Genomic DNA, 20,389 nt, shown 5'->3' with positions numbered 1-20,389 from the left:
TGAGTTTGCTTGGATTAATTTTGGATTTCATATTTGCTTTCATCCCACATTTCCTTGATTCTTTCCCATTTCCATTCTAAACTGCATAACATTATCACTTCTTAGTTCTCATCTCCCATATTCTGCTTAGAATTATCACTCTGGTTCCAAAATGTGCCTCTTTATCCTTTGCCCCTACTAATTGGCTTTATTTAGTACTTTAGGCCCCATCTTGTACTTCATGCACACTGTCAAGTTTTATCAACGGGTCTCTCCTTTTCACATTCTCTTTGTTTCTTTTTCTTCTTCCGGTCTGAGAAGCGAACTTTTCAGGAAACCTGCAACCCTCAGTGAAATTAAAAGATGTGGCACATTTGTGTCTGGATTGTATTGGCTCTATCACTCTCCAGTAAGCCATACAACAGGCTGCCACATCGTCCTCATGGTACCATGACCACCCATAGATGTACAAGAGCATCCTTATCTGCTTCCATGAAATTTTGGAAGGCTTAACATTTTGTAAGGTTACCGTATCCACATTTGCTTAAGAAACTTAAAAGTATTATTCAGAATTCCTTATTTAAACTGATAATGCAACATTATCTCCCACCCACTGAAAGAAGCTTTTAAAATAAATATTCATTTTATTAAATGATTTCTGCTCTGCATATATCAATCAGCTAGGGTTTGAATACAAATAATAATTCTTTATAATTTTCATTTATAATTACTAGCTCGGTGGCTGTAAAAAAATAATTTTTGCAGTGCAAATGATAAATAAAATATAGGCTTTCCTGCTTGAAATCAATACGTTAAGTTTATTTCATACAAATACACATAGAAAGTTCTCATGACAGTCTGAAAAAATATAGAATTGCCTGGAGAGGATATGAGTTTATTGAATTTTCTCACTTTACTGTTTCATAGACTGTATCCTAACCAGATGGTATAATCTGATTGCATCAACTTAGAAGTATATGGGATTTTATTTTAATGTTAAAAAGGTCACTGGCTTGGGATCTTAATTTCTTTCTGTCTTCTATACTGCACTAGAATTACAGTAGTGAAGGTAATGTAAGATAACTTTAATAAAAAAGAAGTTGAGTTTTATAGACTTAAATTTACTTATTCATTGCCTACATATACAGTTAAATTCTGTAGGTGCTTTTTAAGTTACTACCGAAGCAATATATATCTTATTGAATGATGGGTGAAATTTGTATTAATGTAGTTGATGTGGGTATAAGATTTCTGCAAAAGCATTTTACAGTATTCAGTGTTACATTTCCATCTCCCTCCCTCCCTCCCCCTCTCTCTCTTATTCTCTCTCTCTAAGCAAAAAAACACACACATTTCAGACCCCCTCCCCCGTTTATTCTAGAAGTGAACATTATTTGACATGTTCTGCTAACTCTTAATCATATTCATTTTACCCTTTCATTCACAAAAAGTATAGCCTAACCTTCACCTATTAAAATAGTTTGCTTAAAAAAAAACCCAGTGACAAAGTAAATTTAAAATTAAGCAATCAAGACACTGAACTGCAGTGCAGAAAAGGCAGCCAATAAAATTGCAGAATAAATTGCAACTGGAAAAGACTTTTTCTTGTGTTGAGTGGGGCATCTCCTGCTGGTCAATCTGCCCTACCCACAGCTGCTCCTCACTAAAAAAGCCACAGCACCTGAGGGATAGAAACCTTCTGGAACAGTACAGAATATGCCAAAGACAGCTGAAGTGGGGTGGGTGGGAGCATACTGAAATTGGGTGTCCTATGCACATGGAAGGTTTCCCTCCCCGCTAGCACAGAACCAGTAGTGGATATGACCCTCTGTAAAAGCAGCTCTGTAAAAGTCCCAGCTCACTCTCTACAAGTTATAGCTGAAGTGGTTGATGGGGTTCCCATAGCAAATAGTGCAACAGAGACAAAGGACAGTTCCTTGTGACTTGCATGGTTTCAGCCTCTGAGACTATACAGAACATAATCTTAATGGCTTGCCTCAAAATATAGAGAGGTACGCATCTAAGAGGAGTTCTATCTCTTTTGTTTGGGAGTAAAAGCATAATTTGGAATGTAGTGAGGAAAAAGATGTAGTTTTTGGTTGGTTCAGTTTCAGGCAAGGCTTTTAAAGTACTGGTGACGAAGTCAAACCAACCTCGGATTTGTACTGATCTGCAAGTTGGATGCTTCGTGTCATTGTTGCCCAAATTTGGGGGTTATCCCTGAGTCTGTCATATTAGACAGAAGAGCAAAAGAGATTTACATCACCGAAGGAAGATGAAGTTTACAGTCATTTTCTGTAATACAATTGGGCTTATTCAGTGCTTCTGCTATAGAAGCGGTTCTACAATAATAATGCTACTATTATAATACAATTTCTGTAATAATAGCACTTCTGTTATAAAATACCATTATTATAGAAATGCTATTATAAAGCAAGCATGGTTGTTTAGTATTTCTTCTGCAATAAAGGTGCTAAAAAGTCTGTGTGTGTTATAGAAAATTATTGCAAATTTTTCTTGTCTGGCAGTGAAGATTTTTCATTCTGAATCTTGTCTGCTGCAGCCCCTGAAAAGCCGCTCTCATACTTCACTGTGATGTTTCTTTGAATTACAGTAAACATTGTGCATTTATAGCAGGAAATTATTGGACAGGCAAAAGGCAAAGCCCCCACCCACCCCTATTCACTCTCTGCTTATCTTAATTCACCCTCTCTTTGAAAATATATTTCATATTGGAAACATTTGCATAGGTTTATCACATTTGCATAGTTCACCGTTAGTGCTTGGAAGGGGAAAAATAAAACAAAAGATCTCATCTTTCCCTACTATTTTGGTTCTATGTGAGCAGCATCCCCTTTAATGGATTCTAGTGACATTACTTTATTCATACATCTGCTTGTAATTATTCAGCAGTGACAGCAGAAGAAGCAGGGAAAGCCACAGAATACTTGGAAGACCTGATCTAGCAAGAAGGATCTGTGTGGAAAAGATAGGTCTCTGGGTCACCTTTAACATGGGTCCCATGAATGCAAAGGAGGCTGTCATATGTGCTGAGGACAAAAATCCCATGTCAGATTTGATCTGTGCCCATCATACCTAACATTTTCTTTTGGTAAATACCCCCAAGGCATTAGTGGGTGAAGGGCACTTCTCCAACTACCTTTCATTGGTAAATGGGTTGGCAGGTTCCTTATTTTGTTCTTGGGACTTGGCCTATGCACCCATATCCACTGTTACCCTGTGCTGGGAGGGGGACGGGGAAATTTCCCTCTTATCATCACCCACTGGTAGTGACAGATCTCACCTGGGGTGGTTTTGCCCAGGGTAGTAGGAGGGAAGTGTTTCCTTCTCTGCCTTCACTGTTTCCACCTGCCCATACTAGGACAGTCTCTGGTTATCTTGCTGCAGATCTTCACGCTGTATTCAATAAATACAACCTTAAAGCAAAAGTCTTGTCTTTCAAGACACCATTCTGGGAGTGCAGGCAACTAAAAGTGCCCAATGCAGTGTCCAATGCAACTGCAACCCTGTAATTGTCTCTCATCCCCTGAACTCTACATGGAAGGTGGAAGGGAGAAGCTTATGAGTTGCAGAACGAGATGTGGTTTGGGGACTGCTCTGTCTTTAAACCATAAACCAGCTATAGCAAAATAGCTAGTTGTGGCAGTGAATGTGTTTCATTTCCTAAACTGGCAATGCTTTCCATAAGCTAAGGATACAGCTCCCCCCCCCCCTTTACAGGCATTCTTAATGTAGTCAAAGACCTGTAGAATCATGTAATTACCACTGATACATGAATTAATGATGTGTGCCCATAATTTTACTTTCTTGGAGAGGGCTGATCACTTCTTTCTTGCTGAGGAATGAGTAATCAATCATGTCTTTCATGTGAGATTATCAAGTCCAATAAAATATTATTGCTCTCTTGGGATCAAAGTTAGAGCATGTAGGTCTGAAGAGTTTGAAACATGGCTAGCACTTCTGTGATTTATCCACAATTGTAAATATTTTATTATCTACTGATCACTCTTTAACACTATATATTTGTATTTTAAAATTACATAAACTGGTTCAGAACCCACACTTGGTTAGTAATGAATTTCTTTGTGGATGGCCTTTCATGGACAATTGCCTTCTCCATGGCCTGAGCTATATTCGTGGTAATTAAATTATTGCAGTAACTCAGATCTTATTGTCTTTGCCTTCAGTGTAACATTATTCTTGTGGTCTGGCAGAAGCTGATCAAATGACAGTTTCTTGACTGTTGAGTTTAGGCAAAGTGTTGAAACTCCCTCTTGTATCTCTTGAAAATCTTGAATCTCTGCAGGGAGTTAAGAAAGAGTTCTTCCATTTCTTCCACACTGCCTTGTCATACATTAAAATCTGTGATGTGTTGCTTTTAAAGAGGCCCTTCAACCTATATTTGGTGAATGGGTTTGATAAATGCACTTCTGATTCTTGATATTCTTCTTTGTCTTTTTGTTGCAAGGGTTGCAGTGCACATTGTGATCCTTGTGTTGTTGAAATATGGCAAATATTTTAGCATTTAAGTCTAAATAGATGTGCATTTTTTTTAGTCAAAGGGGCTTTTTTGTTTATAGATTTTTAGGACTTAATACAAGGAAGCTATAAATGAATTGCCTGCCTGAAAGCCACTTTATACAATCTAAGTAAGCAAGAAATAACACTTTTCCCAGGCAAATAATGTGGCCTCTCAAGCTTCCCTTTTAGTATAACACTGAACACTGGGATTTTACTGACTTCTTACCCCTAGGATTTAGCTCCTGAGTTTCAAGTTCTTATGAATTTGGCTCCAAGCACACAGAGACCTTATGGTGTCCGTATTAGTTGGAGCTGTTTTAATTAAATTGTTAAACAAATTGGTGTTCACCTACCCTCTCTTTGCACATCTGTCTAACTCGTGTTGATGCTTAAGTCAAGAGTGGAAGACCTGGACCTGAGAGGCCTGGGTTCAAATGTTGACTTGAGTTATGAACTCACTGAGGTGCTTGGAGGTTTCATGGCATGTACAATGGGGGTAAGAAACACATCCTCAAAAGGTGTTGGGGGGAATGAGCCGGATAGATTATAAATGTCTTTAAATACTTTATATCATATAGCAAATATAACTAAAGTGTTGTGCCTGTTCAGCAAAGAGTTCTATCTTTCCCCCATGTGAAGCCATGACAGATGCCCTGATGACTCTCAAATGTATTTCCCAAAATCTGACCTTTCACTTTGTGCTCAATTCAACATCTCTAATGTTTTTGCTGACATTTCCCTCTGGATGTTTCAATGACATGTCAAACTGAATGCTGTGCAGATGGACCTCCTGATCTTAAACTCACCAACTTCACACACTTTTTTGTCACTGTCAGAGTTTCTGTTTATCTCTCCTCCTACTCATAGTGTTTTGGTCCTCCAGCTCCCCTACTCTTCTCTTTGCATTTTCAGCTTCATTCCTTATTTCATGGATTGAAGGAACCCATATCTTGCCATTACATCGGAACCAGCAATTTATGGCTTCTCCTTGCCCTCTCAGGCAGGAATGCTGGCCTGCTACAATCCTGGTTTGAAGGGAAGAGGTTTGCTAGTTCAAACCATTGAAGTAACTCAGTGGAATGCACAAGGAGCAATGGAAGGAGTGAGCAAGCACAGGACTTGTTCATGTGAAAGTTTGGCATTAGGTGTGACTGTGGTTCCTAGTGAAGTGGTCCTATGCATTAGGCATGCCAAAAGTACATCTCCCTTTGCTTTTATTTTACTTTTAAGGGTGGTTATTGATGCCTGTATTTATAAAGCAGGGCATTGTATTATAACAAAAAGTAACCACGACAAATGCTCTTGAAGCACAATGTTTTGATTTGTTTAACTTTGTGGTTTTAGAGTGAGGAGTTACATTTTGCTGAGATCTTGTCCCCTCCCTAACTGAAGTGTGGTTGACATTCCCCATAAGCGAAATCTGAAAGGGTACCCATGATGCACAGCAAGCAGGAGAGGCAGTGGCAGAACTTTTGTAACTGCAGGATCTTTGGGTATGCTCTGAAAGTCATAGTGAGAGACAATGGCTTAGGCTTTAAAAACATGTTAAGTGAAGGAAGTTCATGGAAGGAGTTTCCTGACCCCTCTTTCCTCTTGGAGCCACCTGCTCCAAATGATTACCATGCCCCTCTGAATTATGTGGGTTAGGGTGTGGGGAGATGCAAGAACAGGGAGAAAAGAATCAATTTAAACTAGGTGATCTTGGGTGATTCCCTCCTATCCCAGTTGCAATAAATGTTCTGCTCCACATTGTTCAGGGACTCCCTCCCCTATGACCGCCAGGAAGGTTTTTTTGAGGCTGTAATGGGGATAAGAGATCAGGAGACTTTCCATCTGTGATGATAATAATCTGTGAACTTCCTTCAGTTAGCTTATTTTAGGATCCCTGTCAGTATCTTAATCCTTTTATAATGCTTTCCTTGCTGTACACTGCAGAGAGGAGAAGCCAGCTTAGGAACAAGCTATGTAACGTGATACCATGCTGAGTGTATACCACGAAGCAAAAGATGCTACAGAAGGTCCTTTCTGAAGTGTGTGGTAGCTTTTGAGACATCATGGGATTGAACAGAACGCTGCCAAAAAGTCTTAATGATGTCACTCAAGATGTCCCTGTAGGGATGATGGAAGATCAAATCAGCACAAAGCCTAGAGTGGAAAGAAAACCAGGTTTGCCTGAACTCTGATGTCTCAGTTGTAGCAGATCTTGTGCACAGTTTGAATTAGGAATTCCTTGTGCACACATTCTGGCTCATTTTTTTCTTAGCATGGTGCGCCCCATCATACAAAGAGTTGTGAAGTTAGAACCATAACAGGGGTTTATGGAAATGCACCTTTGTTTACAGCACCACCCAAAAGCAGCTGCAAAGCCACTTTCTTTGATGCCATGCAAATCCATGGGAATTTACTGAAACCAAACATGACATTCCCTTCACACGTGCACCTTTCTGCATGGTGAGGAGTACCGTGTTGGGAGAAAACATGGCCTAAACGCATTTCCAAAGCTTCCTTGAGACATTTGCCCCCGGCCTCTGTAATTCCTAGACTGTTAACATCCAGTTACTGTAGTTTTGTATAGGGCTGCCTACAGGCAAGCCGAGTTATGCCTAACTGTTTGACAAATCTTTGCTTGATAAATAGGGCAAGCTTACCTAATCTAAGAGGGGAAGGTCCCCCCCTCTCTTCATGTAGTTTGAAATGGTAACACCAAGGCTACAGCAGCTTTCTCTGTTATTTCAGGCTTGACAATATGGCTATCATTCCTGACAGCTTGACATGATATTAGCTATTCCAAGTGTCAGATGAGAATAGCTGATATGGTGGTGCACTAGTGTTGGAAAATTAGATGGGAATCTCGGGTGTGTGTGTGTGTGTGTGTGTGTGTCTTAAAGCAGCTGCTTAAGTCTCTGATTAGCTGGGTTTTTCTATGCTGCTGTGTAATTTAAGTGAGCTCTAGCCAACATGCCTGAGGTGTTAAGAGGATGATGCATTTCCTGTAGGCATGAATAGGCTCCTAACTAAAGCAGGAAATCCTTACTGCCATTTATTATTTTTCAAGGCAGGTTATATATTTTTTGCTCTCTCAAAAGGAAGCAGTACCAATTAGCCCGGAAGTTTAACCTCTTTTAACTTTGCTTCTTTTATGGGAGCTTTCTAACCTTTTTTAATAAATCATTTTCTTTCTTCTTCCCTTTTTTGTCTCTGTCTCGCAGAATCATTTCCTAATGTTTCTCACGCTGGGTCCGAGGAGTAGGCTGCTTAAATTCGAGAATGATTTTTGAGGGGATAAAGTGTACAAGATTTTTGAATTCTTGCCATAAGTCCTTGGCAGTCGGCCAGGAAGCCTCAGAGGAGTAAAGCTAATGAAGGGAGGGTAAAGAAGATCTAGAGTATGTGGCTGGTAATGCAGTATTCATTTAATTGGGAGCAGGTATCGGTGCAAACTTCTCCATTTTAATTGGAAAAAGGAATGGGGGGAGTTGTTAAGGGAGAAGAAGGGGGGAAAGAATGCATAAAGTTTTCAAGCTGAGGAGCCAAAAGAAGGCCTGTATATGGCAGAGAAAGAACTCAATTTAGGGCAATTTGCACTGCAAGCTGGGCTGCTGTCTCCCCTGGGGATGAGGATGAGAGAGAAAATGGAACCAAAAGAGAACTTGATAAAATCACCTAGCACAGACAATCTCAGCAGAATAGGTTTTTTACTGAGTTAAATCTGCCCCAATCAATGTGATTCTTTTCATATAAGTTACAAATAAAGAGCCACAAGATTACAATAAAAAATTGTGGATGTAGAGCTGCTGATGTTGCAACGTGGGAGTCCAAAGGGTTTGTGGAATATATGGGTGAAGGTTGTTTATTTATACCTTCGTGCTTATTTGCTACACTCCCTTATCCTTTTTCTTTCCTTGTCCCTTATCTTTAAATGTTGGATAGTGCTATACCATATGAACCCTGTAGACTGGATCACCTTTTTGTATGTCATGACTCTTCGCAAGGCTTTAGATCTGAAAGCTGCTAACATCAACCTTAGGATCTGTTTTAAACAACAGCAAAAAAGAGAGACCCAAATCCTTTTAGCTTGTATCTTGTCTATCTGGTTCCATGAACGAACTGAAATAATAAATAATGCCAAATGAAATGAAAAGTTTTAGAAACCATGTGGTGTATCCCCACATTCCTTTCACCATCTGTATATGAGAGTTTGTGGCAACTCCACTATCCCTGCCTGAGCTGCTCTGTGTAGCCACTGAACCTCACCTCAAATGAAATGTGGGGTTTTTTTGGGGGGTAAAATATATGTCAAGGTTTATGATATTAGTTAAATTTCACAGTGCAGTTTTGCAGAGGGATGGAGGCAGGGAGAGAAGAGGAAGTGTTATTGTGGTAGTACTAGTTGTGGTTTGGATTCATCTGGGAAGCCGCTTCATTATGTTGTTTCATGGGCAGATGCTGCTTCATTTAATTCTCTCGCTTTCTAAGGTCACTTTGTTGCACAAAGAAACCTTTACCTGTGCTTCCAACAAATGCACTGGATGAAATTTGCAACCATCACAGCCCTTCTGAAGGACTGGAGCTTGCCAAATATCAGACAAATAGTTTCAGAGTTTTGGGGGTGGGGAGTGTGGTTTATTTTTAAGTTGGAGCATTTTAAAAAATGGTTCTGTTGCCCTGCCACCTGTTTTTTGTTTCTTTTTAGTTGAGTATTTATATGCAACTCACAGAGGATGTATTCTTTGGTAAGATGCTTGCAACATTTTATATGGATGTGTGTAGGATGCAAGGCAATGCCATGCATTGTTCCAATGACACACTTGTCAACCACAGTGCTGGATTTTTCTCAAGATACCCCTTCCTTTACTGCTCCTTGCATCTTTGCTACAAGGCAAAAGCTCCAAAGCCACTTGAAAATTCTTAGAGGTAGGTATAGGGAAAGAAACTTTGTCCTTTCCTGCTGCTTAATCTTGCTTGCCTCATGCTTTGCATGAAACATACTTAGGACTAAGCTGTTAGGTGATGTAGAATAGTACCACCTTCTCCAGCCTTGTTCCCCTCAAATGCCTTGGATTGTAACTCGACACTTACAACTACATGCTCTGGTTGGGGCTGATGGGAGTTGTAGTCCAAAACTTCTAGAAGACACCAGGATGGCAATAGCTGGAACAGTGTATAAGGATGGACCAGGGGGCAAGAAATTCAGCAACCTTGGCAATGAGTAAGCATTTCTTCTTTTTCTTCCATTTCTTTGTAACATAATGACCATTACTCACAACCCAAAGGTGTAGTAGCAGAGTATTACATCACACCATATACAAAGCAAGCAGGCAAACAATAAATAATGAGGAAGAAATAGTAACACACAAGTATAAATCAAGACATCAATTTTCCCCAAGATGGTGTGAATAGAGAATGCTGCACATCTAAGAACTAAGCATAAGAAATAAAATCCCACCAGGTGACATAAAAGCTTTCTGGATCCTCCATCCCTCTGCAGACATGCAATTTATGTGCTAGTTTTTTATTAACTTATGTCCGTAAGTTCTTATGCCACAATGAAAGCTGTAAAAAATTGTCAAGTTTTTCCATTGCTGCAGCTAACATTCATGTCTGTCATGGACTGGTTGGACTCAGAGGAGTGGTGGGAGGAACCAGATGGAACCCCCAAGGGCAGAAGGCTCAAGAGTCAGGGGATTGTTGGTGGGATGACAATGAGTGGTCAGATGGAGTAGAGGGAGGAGCCTGAGAGGAGGAGGTGTCAGAAGCTGAAGAGGTAATAGGCTTTAGTGAGCAGGGAGAGTCTGTGGCAGAGAGAAGTCCACAAGGAGAAGCAGAGGCGGAAGCAGAAGAGGAGGGAGACCAAGAGGCAGAGAGGAGTCCAGCTGGTAAAGAGACACAGATGTCTTTGGCTCCTGTCATGGAGCTAAAGAACCAGAACCAGAAGAGGCATGAAGTGGGAGGAGCAAATACAGGTATGCTGGTGCAGTCCCAGATTTCTTGGGGGGAAGCCATGGGGAGGAGGAGTTTGAGACACCTATGGAAAGGCAGGGGCCTTCATAGAGGCAAGACCTATCAAAGAAGAGTTGCTGTGCTCATTAGGCCTGACACTCCTGTGCAGATCCTGTTTCTTCTAATAAAGAGTTCACTTACGTCGTGAAAGTTACTGCTGGCTCGCTCCTGTCAAAAGTGGATATTTCTAATTACTATTTTTGTTCAGGACTATATAAAGTATTTTACTTCAATTTTAGGTTAGTAGTGACTGTTTTGGAACAAAGTGCAATTTCTTTATACAGTGGTACCTCTGGTTACGTACTTAATTCATTCCGGAGGTCTGTTCTTAACCTGAAACTGTTCTTAACCTGAAGTCCCACTTTAGCTAATGGAGCCTCCTGTGCTGCCGCCATGCGATTTCTGTTCTCATCCTGAAGCAAAGTTCTTAACCCAAGGTACTATTTCTGAGTTAGTGGAGTCTGTAATCTGAAGCGTATGTAACCCGAGGTACCACTGTATACACATTTTTACTCATTTGGTTTTGTACCAAAATGGTCAAATCTTCCATCTGTTCATGCCTTCTAACAATGACTGGAGTACAGTTGGAGCTTCAAACCAAACATTTTTATTTTTTTATTTTTTGGGCCAGGCTTTCACCACCACAGGCCTTGATTAAATGACAGGTTTTGTTTCCATTGCCCCCTCCTCTTTTCCCATTCAGCTCTTGACAGCATTTCCTCTCAACTGTATATTGTTATCACTTCTTTATTCTAATTCCCTCCCTTAGCTGCCTATATTATCACCCCCACCCCTGATTCAGAATGTAGATTCTTACCCTTTAATCCACTAATTGGCTTTGTACCCTCAGATCGCTTTGCCTCCTGCCTGCATGTGCAGCCTGACCTCCTTAGGTATCACAGACCCTTGCTATCTATCCTGGTCTTCACTTGTTTACCAATCTTTACCCCAAGTGTATTTGGTGGTAGCTACTCTCTGTTCGAAAGAAATTTGGATGTTTTATGTTTGTTTCTGGACACTCCTCTAAACAAGACTGCCTTTCTCTAGATCAGCTTCAGCATTCATTGCTTAGTATGTGCTCTGTAGATTTTATGAAGGGAGTGAACACTCATAATGTCTTCAGGGCTTCTAAAATAGCAAAGTATCAGTAACAAGCTTTGTTTCTAAATTGCTTACTGTATTTCCATGTAGATTTATTCATATATTTGATATAGTATGGCAATAATACTCAGTGAACTGAGATACACTTAATTTCTTTTATTAGATTATTTGGGATTTTGTGATAGTTACACAATCCTATATGTCTCTAGTCAGAAATAAGCAGTACAGAGTTCAGTGGTGCTTGGCCCCAGGTCAGCAGGTAGAGAATTGCAGCCTTAATCTTTTTATCTTGCATTGGGTTTCCTGTAACTGATGTTCTTTCCCCCCCCCCCATATTGTCTGTACAGATAAATATACAGATCTCCTAGTTAGCAAAATAAGGGAGGTGATCACAGTACTGATGTATGCAGAATTATTGCACCCAGTCATGGTTAATGGCACTAAATGGATTTAAAAAGACGAGTCTAGACTACAATCCTTTCAGCACCTGCCCCCTTTTCAGTCGCTGATTTGGATTTTGCACCTGCAGATGTTGAACTGAGACTGAATTCGTATAAAGATTTGTTTGGGATGAGAGCAAATTGCAGACAAGGGTATTTAGAACTGCACAGAACATATGTCACTGCCTTTTCTTGTTCTTAAAAACAGATCCCATTGTTTCTATGTACACCCTTCCACTTTAGCTGATGCTAATGGTGTTAAAAAGGTTTTATGAAAATCTTTACTGTGAACTTCTCTTTTTCCCTTAGCAAATTGACAATATTTCACCCTTCTTAATTTGGTTATTTTTATCCGCACATATCTTATACTGCTAATGTTGGAGTCATTAATTACAACAGGAATTCTGTGCTCAACTCTTACTTTGCCATGAAACATCATCATCATCATCATCATCATCATCAACAACAACAACAACAACAGGCTCGGTTGTTATCATGTTATCCTTTAGATCAATCCATCTGCCAGCTGGTTGTACTTACTGCCAGCAGACATTCATTCCCTGAACATTTTTGTGCTGCTCTTCCAAACAGTCGCTGCCATTTCCCTGGTCCTGCCCTACTCCTGGGAACACTGTGTGGGCCATTGTGAAACTGTGACAGTTTCTAGGTCAGCCAGAAGGCAACATGATCAGAGTTCCTATTGCTTTCACACTGACCTGGAAATGATCCAGGCCAGCTGCAGTTGGTAGGCATTTCTAAAATGACATGGAGGGAGTGCATTGTAAATGACTCTCGCTGTAATATCAAATTGGGGACGTCATCACTATAAACCCAGGCAGTACATTTCTAGATTATCACAATAATTCTTTTTCATTATTTTATCATGCATTTCTCCCATTATTGTTTCTGCTAAGCTATTCAGTTAGTTAACATATTTCTATGCTACCTTTCAAAATCATTCCCAAGGTGATCCACATACAATATGACAATAGAATACCATAGATAATATTTTAAAGCAATTCAGTGAAACAGCCAAACATTAATAAAACTAGCAACCCAACACCAAAAGTAGTGCATAATAGAGCCATCAAGACTATATAATCAGATCCCCAGCCTTTACTAGTTTCTGCAAGCCAAGGTAAAAAAGTAGGATTTTCAATTCCATTTGAAAATATCCATGGTTGTGGATCCAAAGTTGTGGGTCACTGTCAAAAAAGCCCTGGCTTGCGTACATACCAGCCTCCCTCCCTTTCCTTGTGGGCATATCAACAAGGATTCAGGTACAGATCTTAATGTGCAGACAGGCTTATACAGATGTAGGATTCTTTAAGTGACCTTTCTGGGCTTTTAAGTGACCTTTCTGGTAACCACTGGTACAATGACGCTGTGGTCTAAACCACTGAGCCTCTTGGGCTTGCTGATCAGAAGGCTGGTGGTTTGAATCCCCACAATGGAGTGAACTGCTGTTGCTCTGTCCCAGCTCCTGCCAACCTAGCAGTTTGAAATCATGCCAGTGCAAGTAGCTAAATAGGTACCGTTGTGAGAGGAAGGTAAATGACGTTTCCGTGTGCTCTTGTCAGGGAACTGCCATCGGAGCCAAAGGTGGTGGAAAGGCTCCCCAATGACGCTGGAGAGGGAACCAGCAAGGAGAGAGGGAGAGCTTCCGCTGGGGAAGGAAATAGACGTGACGCCAGGGAGAAAGGGGAGGCTGAGGGAACTTCAGAGGGAAGGCTCCGGGACTGTTCCAGCGAGACCAGCGGGGAGAGCTCAGGACCTCCCCTTGGGACACCCACTCTGCGCAGAAAGCTTCCAGGCAGGGAAGCTAGGCGGCGACTTGGTGTCAAAGAACTTTTATGTTGGAGGAAATTCAGGAAACGCCCACTGACGGATTCTGCCAGTGATTGAGACAGTCACGGAGTACTGACTGTCCAGCCAGGGGAAAGTTTAAACCAAACTACTCAGCTTGGAGCAGTTTGCACCTTACGCACAAGCAACCCCAAACCCCATTACAGCTCTGGCACTCATCACAATGTTCCGTTGTTCCAGAAGGGGTTTAGTCATGCTGGCCACATGACCCAGAAAACTGTCTGTGGACAAACGCCAGCTCCCTCGTCCTGAAAGCAAGATGAGCGCCGCAACCCCATAGTTGCCTTTGACTGGACTTAACCATCTAGGAGTCCTTTACCTTTACCTTTTACTGGTGGAAGATGTGTTCTGCTTGCCTGGTTACTACCAGGAGGCAACTGGACATAGTTTGTACTAGTTTTTTTTTTTGAAAGGCAGCCCTAAATTTTCTAATCTGGATGTCACTAAAGCATGGATAAATAACTGTAGTCATGCCTATTCTTTCTAGGTAGGGTCATATCTGACGTGTATCATCAGCTGAAAGGTATCTGTAACCATTTGACCAGATGAAGCACTAGTCCCAACCATCTGTGACTCTGTAATATCTATGGTATGCCAGTTGGTACAAATCAGAGTGACTTTGTGAAATGTACAGTTAATTCATTGTGGTACCTCTGTGAAAGTTCCAAGGTATGCTTCCCTAGGTCAATAATTAGGATGCCTCTAACCAAAATGAATGAATGAATGAACACTCAGATGGATGGCATTGAAGAAATGCAGTGGTGAAGTATGCTTTCTTTACCACCTAAACCGTAAATAGGTTCTCACCTGTCAAATGATGTTTGGAAGCAAGTGAATGGCCCTTAATGCATCATGGGATAAGAAGTGCAGATACATACCCATACCATCTGCACTCTTCAATATATTCAGTAGGTTTGCACAATTTACCTTCCTAAAGTAAACCACTTCAGGTTTTTCAGTTGCTCCAATTCCCATTGCACCTTTCAAAATTCATTCCTGGTCAAAAGATGCCACACATTTGTATAAAATGAGAACTATATGAGTTTCTGCTGGGAAAAGGAACTGTTTCTATATATTACTCCTGTGCCTAAAGTACCCTTAAATTGTAATATCAGAGAAAGATTTAATAAATTAAGCTGGAAATTGAAGCACTCATTGTTGAAAGGGGAAGAAACGTTAAGCAAAATTATTACTGTGTGAAGCTGTTTTAGATTTTCTGAAGGAATGTAATTCTCCCCGTTTGCTGCTACCTGCAGTCTGTTTATATACCAAACTCATTTGGTCTTTTAAGTCTCTTACAATGGGATTTCTGCTCCTTGTAGATGCAAATATGTATATTCCTAAGAGCAACTGGATAGGGATATGTATCTCATCTTAAAACAAAGAGTCAGGGGAAAAAACAAAAATATGAAAAAGTTATTCAAAGGATTGTGGCAACAGGTGTTCTAAATCTGCACTAATTGGATTTCAGTTAATTATTCCTTTTACAACAGGGACTATAAAAGAGAAGTGTAGGGGAAATAATCTGAACAACCTCTCTGACATGCTGAATTGCTCTAATGTTACATAATCTTTGAAAGAAACATTAACCACTAGCGTAACTGTGGCAAGGGTGCATCTGAGCAATCCCCAGATCCAATGATTTCCTGTGCTCCCTCACACACCCCTGAAAATTTGGTCGATGCCATAGCATGCTTGCTTGCTTGCTTGCTTGCTTTATTTATTTATTTATTTATTTAATACTGACTTCATTGGGGCTCTGTTGGTGTTGTATGGTGAAATATCCAGCATAAGCTTTATACAGAGGATGTAGACAAAATTGTGTTTGCTCATAGAAAATTTTCTGAGATTGCCATTTGAGGCCATGGGCTCAAATCCCCACCCAACCAATATTGTGTGTCTTTGCATGTGCATATGTGAGAGTAGGGTGGCCACTGTTGTGCCGCACATACTAATGGCTGCTGCTGTGGAGCCCTCAGAGGGATCTCAGGAAAACAATGTGACCATCAGACTGAAAAGGGGCAGCCACCCCTGCCTTATAGTTTTAGACCCAGAAAGAGGCCTTGCTCACACTTTCTCCTCCCATCACATAGCCTGGGGGTACTTAGGTGGAAGGAGGCTACACTGCTACCATACTTCATTTAACAATAGTGGAGAACCTTTCAAATGTGGCACATGGTCAGGTTGCAGCTCAGTCTCCAGGCTCTCATTGAACCAGTTGTTGCCTTTCCTATTTATTTATTTCTGTTTTCTTATGCTATCCTTTTTGTACTTTCCCCATATAATTAGTCATTTCTGTATCCAAAGAATCTGCTTTTATTCTCAGTTTAATTCGTTGTGTCTTCTGTTGGGTTTTTTTTATTATTAACAGGAAGTCCTATTTGTTTATTTGTATGCTGAGGTTGTTCCAGCTTATTAGTGTCAAGCAAAAGATATCTCTTAAGCCTTCAAGAGAACAAGACTGACTGCTGTCTTTAGAGTCAGATCTACTCTGGGATTTATTGGCATTTGATCTAAATGGAAAGGTTTAGATTTTACATGTCTCCCGCGTACACAGTATATGTATATAAAGTAGAGAAACCAAGTGAAAAGGAAGAAGTAAAATCCAATCAATTCACAGATTATTCTTCTACAAAAAAATGAATATATATATATATATATATATATATATATATATATATATATTCAATCAACTGAACTATTGATGCAATTTAACAGACCTTAACTTAAGAGACCTTAACGTTTGAGGGAACAGACCTGGTCGTGGGAAGGAAAATCCTGGAAACTGCTGCTCACTTGTAGAAGAAAAAGGGGTGAAATCAATAATATGGCACTTGTAGTTCTTAGCAGGTATTCAGACATTCACGTAGAGGTGCCCTCCCCCACTGTATATGTGCGGTGCCAGGAAATAATGAAATAAACAGATACATACCAGGAAATAGCGGGAGAAAACTGGAGAATCCCTGTGGCTCGTGAGGAGACCCTCCCTGAAACCCCAAGAGGACGGCAGTGAGGGCGGAGGAAGCCCCAAAGAGATTGGAAGCACAGCGGGGCTTTTTTCTGGCTGCTTGGCCTCCTTGCCTAACAGCTAACAGATGAGGTAGCCAAAACAAAATAAAAAAATTCCTTCCAGTAGCACCTTAAAGACCAACTAAGTTAGTTCTTGGTATGAGCTTTCGTGTGCATGCACACTTCTTCAGATGAGGTAGCGCAACAGCTGCTGCTTTCCCACGCAGCCTCCAGCCGGCCCTAGAACTCCAAATCTAGTCTGAAGCAGACCCTGGAGCTGTGAGAGGTGGGGCCGCCATGCCTGTCCATTTCCCATTGGGGTGCAGGAGCGCAATGCCTCCAGGACCGCCTCTCTCCACATGAACCTTCCCGGACCCTGAGATGATGATGATAATAATAATAATAATAATAATAATAATAATAATTATTATTATTATTATTATTTATTTATACCCCGCCCATCTGGCTCAGTTTCCCCAGCCACTCTGGGCGGCCTCCAATCGACTGTTAAACACAATGCAGCATTAAATATTGAAAACGTCCCTAAACAGGGCTGCCTTCAGATGTCTTTTAAAGATAGGATAGCTACTTATTTCCTTGACATCTGATGGGAGGGCGTTCCACAGGGTGGGCGCCACTACCAAGAAGGCCCTCTGTCTGGTTCCCTGTAACCTCACTTCTCACAGTGAGGGAACTGCCAGAAGGCCTTCGATGCTGGATCTCAGTGTCTGGGCAGAATGATGGGGTTGGAGACGCTCCTTCAGGTATACAGGACTGAGATCATCCGCTGAGGCCCTTCTTCACATGCCTCCTCCTTGAGAGCTCTGGAGGGTGGCAACACGAGAACAGGCCTTCTCTGCAGTGGCTCCCCACTTATAGAATGCTCTCCCCGGGGAGGTTCGCCTGGCGCATTCATTATACACCTTTAGGTGCCAGGCAAAAATGTTCCTTTTTAACCAGGCCTTTGGTTGATTTGATTGCCATCCCATGCCCTTTAAAAATGTGTTATGGAAGAGGGGATTCTTGGGTTGTTCTTGTTTTTATTATGTATTTTCTGATTTTTATGTTGTGATTTTATGCTGTGAACCGCCCCAAGACCAATGGGTATAGAAAAGTATGCAAATTTGATAAATAATAATATACAATAAATAATCTCTCATGTATTTATTCAAACACCCAAATAGGACTACTACTACTAATAGCTATGTATGTCTACAGAAAAGTGTGTTACACTGACTTCAGTGTGTAAGTTTGTTTATGATTGCAGCCTGTTACTGGAAATTGTGGAGCTGCTACTTCAGACATTATATCTGGAAAGCATGTGCTCCATCTCTGAACTACAAATTCCTTACAACCAAAAATACATTCAAGTCACCTCACATTAATCTCTAAAAATATTCATACAGACCGGTCCTTCCTACATTTATCTGCATTATACCCTTATGAGATACTGTTTATAACCATAATGCTGACAGTGTAAAATGGACACAAAGTGGATATCTGTTTTTACCTCAGTGGTGCATAAGAACTGTTTAATGCTACAGAAATGTGTTTGGGGTTTTTTTTGCCTTCAACAACAACAACAAAATCAAACAAACCCCCAAACACCGAGAAGTATAACAAATTGTCATACATGCAAGTAACAAGAATATAAGTTGTAGGTGCCTTCAGGCAGGCTTTGGCGAGGTCTTTTGAAATCTTTTTAAAATTGTAGTACAAATAAATTCATATTACATTTGACAAAACCAAAAAATATGAGCACAGGGAAACATTTTAAAAGGGAAACATTCCAGACAAAAAGTGTGCATAATGTAAATGTGATTACTTGTGTTGCTATCACCATATACAATAAAAAAGCAAATAAATGGTGGGTTTCTAGGAGGGAAGGCAGCATAGAATCATAGAATCATAGAGTTGGAAGAGACCACAAAGGCCATCGAGTCCAACCCCCTGCCAAGCAGGAAACACCATCAGAGCACTCCTGACATATGGTTGTCAAGCCTCTGCTTAAAGACCTCCAAAGAAGGAGACTCCACCACACACCTTGGCAGCAAATTCCACTGTCGAACAGCTCTTACTGTCAGGAAGTTCTTCCTAATGTTTAGGTGGAATCTTTTTTCTTGTAGTTTGGAACCATTGCTCCGTGTCCGCTTCTCTGGAACAGCAGAAAACAACCTTTCTCCCTCCTCTATGTGACATCCTTTTATATATTTGAACATGGCTATCATATCACCCCTTAACCTCCTCTTCTCCAGGCTAAACATGCCCAGCTCCCTTAGCCGTTCTTCATAAGGCATCGTTTCCAGGCCTTTGACCATTTTGGTTGCCCTCCTCTGGACACGTTCCAGTTTGTCAGTGTCCTTCTTGAACTGTGGTGCCCAGAACTGGACACAGTACTCCAGGTGAGGTCTGACCAGAGCAGAATACAGTGGCACTATTACTTCCCTTGATCTAGATGCTATACTCCTATTGATGCAGCCCAGAATTGCATTGGCTTTTTTAGCTGCCGCGTCACACTGTTGGCTCATGTCAAGTTTGTGGTCAACCAAGACTCCTAGATCCTTTTCACATGTACTGCTCTCAAGTCAGGTGTCACCCATCTTGTATTTGTGCCTCTCATTTTTTTTGCCCAAGTGCAATACTTTACATTTCTCCCTGTTAAAATTCATCTTGTTTGTTTTGGCCCAGTTCTCTAATCTGTCAAGGTCGTTTTGAAGTGTGATCCTGTCCTCTGGGGTGTTAGCCACCCCTCCCAGTTTGGTGTCATCTGCAAATTTGATCAGGATGCCCTTGAGTCCATCATCCAAGTCGTTGATAAAGATGTTGAATAAGACCGGGCCCAAGACAGAACCCTGTGGCACCCCACTAGTCACTCTTCTCCAGGATGAAGAGGAACCATTGATGAGCACCCTTTGGGTTCGGTCAGTCAGCCAGTTACAAATCCACTGAGTGGTAGCATAGTCAAGACCGCATTTTACCAGCTTCTTTACAAGAATATCATGGGGTACCTTGTCAAATGCCTTGCTGAAATCAAGGTAGGCTACATCCACTGCGTTCCCTTCATCTACCAGGCTTGTAATTCTGTCAAAAAACGAGATCAGGTTAGTCTGACACGACTTATTTTTCAGAAATCCATGCTGACTATTGGTGATCACAGTATTCCTTTCTAGGTGCTCACAAACTGTTTGCTTAATGATCTGCTCCAGAATCTTCCCTGGTATTGATGTCAGACTGACTGGGCGGTAATTATTTGGGTCCTCTCTTTCCCCCTTTTTGAAAATAGGGACAACATTTGCCCTCCTCCAGTCTGCCGGGACTTCGCCTGTTCTCCAGGAATTCTCAAAGATGACTGCCAGTGGTTCTGAGATCACATCTGCCAGTTCTTTTAATACTCTTGGATGCAGTTCATCTGGCCCTGGAGACTTGAATACATCTAAACTAGCCAAGTATTC

General features: G+C 41.0%; 2 long non-coding RNA genes across 4 annotated transcripts in view; both read left to right on the top strand.

Annotated features, from left to right (window-relative positions):
• LOC307213673 overlaps window positions 1–20,389 on the top strand; it is a 189,218-nt gene that overhangs the window by 81,234 nt on the left and 87,595 nt on the right. The window lies entirely within an intron of this gene.
• LOC307213681 lies at window positions 2,818–8,222 on the top strand. Of its 2 annotated transcripts, none has more exons than XR_013837632.1 (3): window positions 2,818–3,091; window positions 6,457–6,687; window positions 7,731–8,222. It is a non-coding gene; the product is annotated as an uncharacterized lncRNA (long non-coding RNA). The 2 variants fall into 2 exon arrangements; XR_013837633.1 differs by lacking the exon at window positions 2,818–3,091 and adding an exon at window positions 5,439–5,623.

Source organism: Podarcis cretensis (assembly GCF_951804945.1).
Source record: "Podarcis cretensis genome assembly, chromosome: 3".
Taxonomy (NCBI): Eukaryota; Metazoa; Chordata; class Lepidosauria; order Squamata; family Lacertidae; genus Podarcis; species Podarcis cretensis.
The sequence above is the reverse complement of the archived record's forward strand: the minus strand, read 5'-3'. Positions and strand labels throughout refer to the sequence as shown.